The sequence below is a fragment of the Lipotes vexillifer genome, unplaced genomic scaffold (assembly GCF_000442215.2).
Source record: "Lipotes vexillifer unplaced genomic scaffold, Lipotes_vexillifer_v1.1 scaffold395, whole genome shotgun sequence".
In the NCBI taxonomy this organism is placed as follows: domain Eukaryota; kingdom Metazoa; phylum Chordata; class Mammalia; order Artiodactyla; family Lipotidae; genus Lipotes; species Lipotes vexillifer.
Genome location: NW_006797390.1, coordinates 508,627 through 517,614, shown reverse-complemented (window position 1 = coordinate 517,614; position 8,988 = coordinate 508,627). Strand labels below are relative to the sequence as shown.

Here is an 8,988-nt window from a genome sequence, read left to right as displayed (position 1 = left end):
TTCTCCGCAAATGGGAGAGGCCGCAACAGTGAGAGGCCCGCATAATGCAAAAAAAAAAAAAAAAAAAAAAGAAAAGAAAATAATGTATAATAATGTTCTAGAATTAATAAATAATAATGATTACATTCTAGAAACAAGAGTTCTAAGCAGGATAAATAAAAACATAGCCATATCTAGATACAAAATGAACAAAGCTGCAAAATATCAAAAATTAAGGGATGGGGCTTCCTTGGTGGCACAGTGGTTAAGAATCCACCTGCCAATGCAGGGGACGGATACGGGTTTGAGACCTGGTCCGGGAAGATCCCGTGCGCCACAACTACTGAGCTTGCACTCTAGAGCCCGTGAGCCACAACTACTGAGCGCGCATGCTACAACTACTGAAGCCTGTGCGCCTAGAGCCTGTGCTCTGCAACAAGGGAAGCCACCGCAATGAGAAGCCCGTGCACCACAACAAAGAGTAGCACCCACTCACCGTAACTAGAGAAAGCCCACACACAGCAACGAAGACCCAATGCAGCCAAACATAAAATAAATTAAAAATTAATTAATTAATTTTTTAAAAATTGGGCTTTCCTGGTGGTGCAGTGGTTGGGAATCCACCTGCCAATGCAGGGGACATGGGTTCGGGCCCTGGTCCGGAAGGATCCCGCATGCCGCGGAGCGGCTGGGCCCATGAGCCACGATTGCTGGGCCTGCGCTCTAGAGCCCATGAGCCACGAGTGCTGAGGCCCGCCCGCCTGGAGTCCGTGCTCCCCAACAGGAGGAGCCACCGCAATGAGCCCGCCTCAATGAAAGAAGGCCCATGTGTAGCAGCGAAGACTCAACGCAGCCAAAAATAAATAAATCTAAAAAAAAAATTAAGGGATGTTTGGGGACTCCCCTGGTGGTCCAGCGGTAAAGAATCTACCTTCCAATAAAGGGGACATGGGTTCGATCCCTGGTCAGGGAACTAATATCCCACATGCTGTGGGGCAATTAAGCCTGTGCGCCACAACTACACAGCCCACACGCCCTGGAGCCCACGTGCCACAACTTGAGAGAGAAAACCCGCACGCCACAACTAGAGAGGAGCCTGGGTGCCGCAACTAGAAAGAAGTCCAAGCAGACTGTGCGCCGTAATGAAAAGGATCCGGCTTGCCTCAACAAAGATCCCATGCGCCACAGCTAAGACCCGACACAGCCAAAATAAATAAATAAATAAATAAGGCAAATAAATAAAATAAATAAATATCTTTTTTAAATTAAGGGCTGCTTTTAAGCAACCGGAAAAAAAAAATAATAAATTACTTGCCAAGCAACAATAATTAGAAACAGCAGACTTCTCACAGCAACAATTAAAGTCATAATATCCTCGAAGGACTGAGTGCAAATAACTATCACAAAGAATTCTATAATCAAATAATTATCATTCCAAGAATGAGGACAAAATAAATACATTTTCGACAAAGATCAAGAGTTAACCATCAACAGACCTCTGCTGAAAGGAATATTAAAGAACATACTGCAAGCAGAAGGAAGCTGAACACAAATGGATTAAGTGGGATGCAAAAAAATATAGTAAAATAAGAAATTAGTACAGTGAGTAAATCTAAAAACAGAGAATTTATAAAATCCTCCTTTAAATAAAGCTACCATGTTGCATTTTTAAAGTAATTAAATGTGCAAAAAAACATGGCTTCAGCAAGATACCTTTCGTGATGAAAAAAAGCACCGAACGTGGAACTGGAAAATCTCAAATAAGAATCTGACTTTCTCTTATTTTAGCCAAAGGCCTAAGTTTCTTCAGCCAAAAAGTGAAGGCAGGGCTTCCCTGGTGGCGCAGTGCTTGAGAGCCCGCCTGCCGATGCAGGAGACGCGGGTTCGTGCCCCATTTCGGGAGGATCCCACATGCCGCGGAGCGGCTGGGCCCGTGAGCCATGGCCGCTGAGCCTGCGCGTCCGGAGCCTGTGCTCCGCAAATGGGAGAGGCCACAACAGTGAGAGGCCCGCATAACGCAAGAAAAAAAAAAAAAAAAAAAAAAAAAAAAAAAAAGTGAAGGCATTTAGGTAGAAGATCCTTAAAATTCCCTACCAGTCCCAGGATTTAACGGGCAGGAAATAGGCTTCCCCAATTGACCAGGACACTTTTAAAAATGTAAGTTATTGAGAGTTCAGAGCAAGATATTTCATACTCAGAACCAGTGCTTCAGGATATGGAGCTTTATGGATAAATGGCTATCTGCTTCTGTGCAAAAACTATGGGAATGGATATGATCTTAGGAAAAGAATATAGAAAATGATGCATTTTAAACTTAAAGAGTTGATAAAGAAAGGAAAAGGGTGGTCCAAGTGGTAGGAAAACCAACAGTATAAAAATGAGAAAGTCTTAAGAGAAAATTTCTAAAAGGAATATGGTATCAATATCAAATGCTGCCAAAAAAAAAAAATACTCAAGAAAATCATTTTATTCCTACTTCACAAATTAGCTATCACAGACTCCTCCTTCCAAAATCTTAAAGGTTCAATGACAGAAATACCAGGAGCAATCAAACTAATTTGCTATAATTTCTAAAGAGCCAATCATACTGGAATACAGCAAGGGTATGTAACATCTCCAAAATGCAGAGAACTCAGTTAAAGGTATCCTATTCTTTACTCTCATAAAATTTAATTGTTCATTGTTCTCCTTGTTAAGGATAAATTAAAAGGTCAATGCTGCAAGCAAGGATAGCTTTTAGCAAAGAAAGCTATTAAGAGACTGGGCTAGGTCATACTGCAAATACTCCCTTTCAATATTCCTTCAATAAAAGTGGGCCCTGGAGATACAGAACATAAAAATATCAGACCACATAATCAAAATTCAATTTGAGATGTGATGTATATCACTAAAGAATTAAAAACTGGATGAGGGTTAAGATGTTTGTAAGAGGAAAGACCAACATTTAAGAATACATATAAATATACACACATTTATTCTTTTTTTTAATTGTTGAATTTTATTTTATTTTTTTATACAGCAGGTTCTTATTGGTCATCAGTTTTATACACATCAGTGTATACATGTCAATCCCAATCATCCAATTCATCACATTTATTTATTCTTAAAAAAAAAAAATGTTTTCACTTCCAAGCACCTTGATTCCTATCCCAGAGGCTAGTAAAGCTAAACCTATTAACCAGATTTCCTGGATTAGTGGCTTTTCTTACACACTCTCTCAATTTTTAGGTAATCTCAAAAACACCTATCTCCAAACGTATCTGAATATATATAGTCTGCCTAAAAGTAATGGGCCACATTTTCCATTCTTCATACAAAAAGAATCCTTCGACATTTTAAAATATTTTTCAGTTTACATCAAGTGGAACTGGAAAAGAGGTTTAAACTAGAGGTGAAACAACCCTAAAAAAATGTGATGACATATGCAATAAGGGCAGTAGAAACAAAATTTTAAGAAGAATCTGTTCTGCAGAAACACAATTCTAAGTGTAACATACCTAAATTAGACTTGAATATGTAATTGTAAAATACGATTTTTAAAATTAGAGTACTTTCTTAGGGCTTCCTTGGTGGCACAATGGTTGAGAATCTGCCTGCCAATGCAGGGGACACAGGTTTGAACCCTGATCTGGGAAGGTCCCACATGCCACGGAGCAACTAAGCCACTGCGCCACAACTAATGAGTCTGCGTGCCACAACTACTGAAGCCCGCGCGCCTAGAGCCCGTGCTCCGCAACAAGAGAAGCCACCGCAATGAGGAGGCTGCGCACCAGAGCGAAGAGTAGTCCCCGCTCGCCGCAACTAGAAGAAAGCCTGCGCGCAGCAACACAGCCAAAAATAAAAATAAATTAGAGTACTTTCTTTAAATGTCTGACTTTTAAAACTTAAATAATGTCAAAATTGAAAGGAACTCATCATTCTAGAGATGAGGAAATTGAGGTCCAAGAAAATGAAGTAACTTGCTCGGTAAATAACAGAGCAAGATGTGACATGAAACATGCTCCAGTGAGTGTATTTTTATAAAATATGATCTTGAAAACTTCAAATGAAAAGACTAAAAATCTTAATTATGTTTCAAGTTAACAATTGCAATCAAAGCCATAGTGATTTAGAATTCACAGGACCATACTAAAATTTACATTTGCTTAGAAAACAAATGTCCCTAACAAGGATAATTAATAGAATTATAAAAGAAAATATAAAGTCCAGCCACTCAGAAATATTTACTGAATACTTACTATGTGGCAGGAACTATTTTAGTCACCTGGGATATACCAGTATAGAAAATACTTTTAAACATACTCAAGTTATGACAATTATATGTACATAATTGATAAGGAAATTATAAATCATTCTTTTTCCACTGAACTAGTTCTGCAAGCATTTTTAAAGCAGAACTTTTAGTGTTAATATTATTCTTAACAATGATAAAAATGTACTTTTTAAAATATGTATCATTCAAAGCTATTCAGTATGAATTCACTTCAGACTGAATCACTAAAATTTAACTTTTTAAAATATCCAAAATGATGTGGAATATGAACAGATCCTTAACAAACAAAAAACCCTTAGAACTGCTTTATTTGTACCTGAAACAGCAGGTCCTCAGCATCACCAAGATTAGTACAGTCACTGTGGATCAGATTAAGGAGCTCCACCATTAGGAGCAGCCACATAGGAACCACCTCTCACTATAAAGGAAGGATACTGCTTTCTATAACTATGGTTGTTCACTTCTGGGACAATTTCCATACACACGTTTTCCTGCTCCTTATTCAGAATTCTACACTGCCAGTCACTCAAAAGAAAAAAAATCTCAGACTAACAGAGGCCAAATTTAGGGAGGGAAATAAAAATCTTCCTTCAGTCTAGGCTAAATGGACTGACTGCACAAAGAACTCCATACATCCAAAAGCACACAGATTTCTGCACCAGTTCCCAGGGTTCAAACAATACCAGTCATTCAATAGCTTTCCTTTTACATAAGCTGCTGTGAGAGAGCTCAGTCAGCTCTTCTGAACCTCATAACCCAGGATCCCGGAACTCTGATAAAGCCACCTTTTTCCTCAGCTCTGTTTTCATGTACTTTCTCTGGAAAGCAAACTTCATTTTTCCCCTAAAAAGTAAATCTGAAAATCATCTCTTCTGTTTGATAAGTGATATACTCAATCCAAAATTACTACTCCATTAAAACTAAAAGCATTAACATAAAACCTAAGATCAATACCGAAAAACTGTTTGATAAAATATATTTTTAAATGCATGAGTTTAAAATATAATTTTAAATATGCTTCATCATGCTAATTACCAAATGATGCCATTTGTCTGCATTCTATTTGCTTCCAGTTGCACAAATTAAAAATTAGCCATCTGCCACAAAATAACTTTCAAAAAAGTAAAAGAAATTTTAGAAGAACTGTTAAAGGGGGGGGAGTGAATTTACACACACAAACACACTCAACACTAACTACAGACATCAAAAATAATGAAAGACATTTCTTTGAGTGTTTGACCATACCCCCATTTAGGCCTCAGGAAAAAATATACATATTCTTCACTGAACATCCCTTAGAAGCTTAAATAACAGTACTTTCTACCTTCAAAGCACATTATTACTGATTCTTCCAGTATCCTTTACCAGCTGAGTCTTTGGCAAATTCAAACTTTAAAATATTAGTAAATATTCAAGCCACGGAAACGCTCATGTAAATACTTCTTAATCACATGGCAAACTTACTTCCTAAGACACTTATCAGACCTGTCACCCAGGAGTAAAACTCAGTTTTAGGGGACAAAATGAGAATGATTCATTTACTTATTAAATTATCAGCTCCTGAATAGTCAACAGCTGCCTATAAATTCATCTCCCTTGACTATGTACTATCACATAATCATTATCCCTTATAGAAATAAGATGCTACTCCAGAACTGTGATAATCTAGCTATTTTATCCACCCATCCTCCTTAAAAGTTCTGTGGCCCTTGTAATTCCTTTAACACTCTTTCCCTCTCCACATACATACTACATAATGCAAATAAACATGCTTTGAAAAAGGAAAAGTTCTCTCTCCTAAGTTTTCTCTCCTCAAATAAAATAGTAAATCCTTAAAGATATTCCCCCTCTCCCCAAGAAGAACACAAAAAACAGAGCTCTGAACATACTAACCATTTAACAGATAATTTGGGGAAATTTCCATCATCACCCTTAGAGTTATAAGATTGAATCTGTCAAAAATGGAAAAAAAAAAAAAAAAAAGGAACTATTTACCTTTTCATCAACGTATTACTCCCTAATAACCACTGAAAGCACCAAAACCCTGTGTGTTCTGTGAAGCAGTAACCTCAGAAACATTTCAACACTCCCTGCGACTTAACGAACTTTGCTGGCAAAACAGATTCCATTTCTCAAAAATACCTTGCAAGTTCTCAAGAAGCAAATTCTTCAATCAATACAGTTTACCGCACATTCAACATCTGTGACCTCCTTAGGACACACAAACCTTTTTCCTACCACTAGAGTCAGTACAATATTTTCTGATGCTCTATTAAAAGACCATCTGACTTTAGCAGATACCTCTTAATGCCCCTTTAAAAATACATTTTTTATATACTATATAAAGTATACATAATATATGTTTTCTAGAACCTCTCACCCTAAAATTTCACTCACCATTGCCCATGTTATCTTTTATAGTCAGAAAAGGCTTTTCATTTTCCTATAACATTGTATCTTCTTTAACTTTTGTCACCAAAAAGGGCCTGATATCAAGAGAAAGGAGCATATATAAACCTTTCTTTCATTTTTCCCGAATTTTAATTTATTACATAATATTAATCCACTGCCTTCTATAAATGAGTTTTAAAGCATTCCAACATACTTGAAAGTCAAAGAAAATGAAGTACTAAAAGAGTTATTCACAGGTTATTTATCTTTAGATTTTAAACAATTATTAGTAACTCATTTCAGGTTCATGTTTAGTTATCTATACCTAGCCATGACAGACTCTGGCATGACAATGTATTCAACAGATAAATAGCAAGGAATTGTATATGGCAGGACTGAAACACAGTAACAGAGAAGCACCTGAGGACACAGTTCACATTTTATAGTAAGATCTGCCCATAGCTTTAAGTTTCTCTTCTATTAGAAAATAAACTTGTGCACTTCCCTGGTGGTCCAGTGGTTAAGACTCTGCGCTTGCACTGCAGGGGGCGCGGGTTTGATCCCTGGTTGGGGAAGTTCCACATGCCACACCCGGTGCAGCCAAAAAAAAAAAAATGTAATAGGATACCATGGTATCCCTATACATTGTGGTGCCCAAATTAGAGACAGCTTTCTGAAAAATCAGTGGTTCTGTAGAGAATATCTGCACTAAAAATATATATATAATAAAAACACAAGTATTTAGGAAGAAAATAAACTCTTGTGGCAAATACATGTCTAGCTAACTAAAAGTGAGTTATTTAACAACCTAATTTTTATTTTTCATTCAACAATGACATATTAAAAATATCAGTTTAATATAAAAAACACTAGGCATTACAAAACAATTGTGTATATAATAAAAGGTACAAGATTCAGAAGATTTTGTATATAATCTTGAGCTATCAAATACTACTCATTTACCATTTCTTCTTCTCCACCTTCTGATTATCCTCTCATAATTATAAAAAATAAATGCAGAATAAAAACCAAGAACTATAAACAGGGCTATCCCATAAGTGATACTAGAAACACAAAACTATTTACAGACACACCTTACTTTCAGAACATGACCTAACTTCCCACATTCAAATCTACTTAACAAAGAAGCCCAAAGAATCTAAAACTGGGGTCTGATGTTTCTTTCCTCTTGGAGGTAAGGGGTGTCTATGCTAATGGAGAGAAAACAGCCAGGAGAAGGAGATACAGTAACCTTTGTACATGATGCAAAACTTACCCACTTGAAGGATCTAAGGCAATAGCTCTAGGTTGATCCAACTCTTGCCAAAATAAAACTTTTCGTAAAGATCCATCTAAATTAGAAACTTCAATACGATTAGTTTCAGAATCTGTCCAGTACAATTTTTCTCCAAGCCAATCACATGCCAGCCCATCAGGGGACAATAATCCAGAAACAACAACATTCTGTACACTCTCAGTTTTGTTGAACTCTGTTCGTTTAATGGCTTCTTCGCTGACATCACTCCAGTATATCAAGCCATGACCAAACACAAAGTCCACCGCAGCTGCATCCTCCAAGCCTCCAACTACAATCGTAGCATTCTCTTTGCCATTTGCAGCATCAACCAATCGCAAGTCCCGTCTGTTTGCATAAAGCAACAAAGGGGCCGCTAGAACAAAAAAAGAAAAATATGTAAGTCAAAACAAAGGAAACGTCTTGGTTCCTATAAATTGAGCTTCAAATCAGTGTTAGTGAGCAAATACTATCAAAAATAAAGAGTAAATCGATGTATAGAAAACTGGCAAAATCTTTTCACAAAGCATTATTTTTGCACCATTTTAAATACAAAAGAGTTGCAAGAGGGGAAATTAATTATACCAGGACAGTCCTTTCTTGTTAAAATGTCTGTCAGATAAAATTTTTAAAAGCCTGGTCATTCCAAAAGCTGGCAAGGATATGGAGCCAGTGGACCACTCATACTCTCCTGGGGGCCTGTGAAATGGTGCAGCATCTTTGGAAAGCAGTTTGGCAGTTTCTTAAAAGACTAGATATTTACTTCAGAGAAATGAAAGTATATGTCAATACAAAGACATGTGCATGATGCTCACAGCAGCTTTTTTGTAATAACCCAAACTGGAACCAACCCAAATGTCATCAACAGACTAATGGATGAACAAACAGTGATATATCCATACAATAAAAAGTAATGGGGACAGGGGCTTCCCTGGTGGCGCAGTGGTTGAGAGTCCACCTGCCGATGCAGGGGACGCGGGTTCGTGCCCCGGTCCGGGAGGATCCCACATGCCAAGTAACAACTGACACTGCAGAAATACAAAAAACGTCC

The 8,988-nt window shown here is 37.4% G+C and overlaps 1 protein-coding gene across 2 annotated transcripts in view; it reads right to left on the bottom strand.

The window, feature by feature from the left end:
• LRP6 (LDL receptor related protein 6) overlaps nucleotides 1-8,307 on the bottom strand; it is a 156,981-nt gene extending 148,674 nt beyond the window's left edge. For both annotated transcript variants that reach the window (XM_007469337.1, XM_007469339.1), the window contains exon 1: nucleotides 7,920-8,307. The gene's annotated coding sequence lies outside the window, so the exon portion shown is untranslated. The remainder of the gene's footprint in view (nucleotides 1-7,919) is intronic.
• Between the last annotated feature and the right edge of the window lie 681 nt (nucleotides 8,308-8,988).